The following is a 329-nucleotide window of genomic DNA, read 5'->3' as shown; positions in this document are numbered from 1 at the left end:
TTCAACTCCCAGAATTCCTGAGCTAACATGACTGGAGGAGGAATTCTGGGAGTTGAAGTCCACAAGTCTTAAAGCTGTCAAGTTTGAAGACCCCTGATCTAGAGCATATGCACAATTAGTATCAGAAGACCATAGACATTATTACAGATAATCAGGCCTAGTAGATGAATGGCCATTAGCATACAGAAACAGTAAGAAATACCATTTTAGTATGAAATGAATGGAAACAGAACATGTCAGTCTGTCCATTTCACACACTATTATTCCAACCACCTTCATTAAAATAATATAGAGAATTTATTATAAAAATGACAGAGAATCATAAAGTC

The sequence above is a fragment of the Notechis scutatus genome, chromosome 4 (assembly GCF_049901735.1).
Source record: "Notechis scutatus isolate UNSWTSFEM ecotype Mainland chromosome 4, rNotScu1.2, whole genome shotgun sequence".
Classification (NCBI taxonomy): Eukaryota; Metazoa; Chordata; class Lepidosauria; order Squamata; family Elapidae; genus Notechis; species Notechis scutatus.
Note: the sequence above shows the minus strand (reverse complement) of the source record.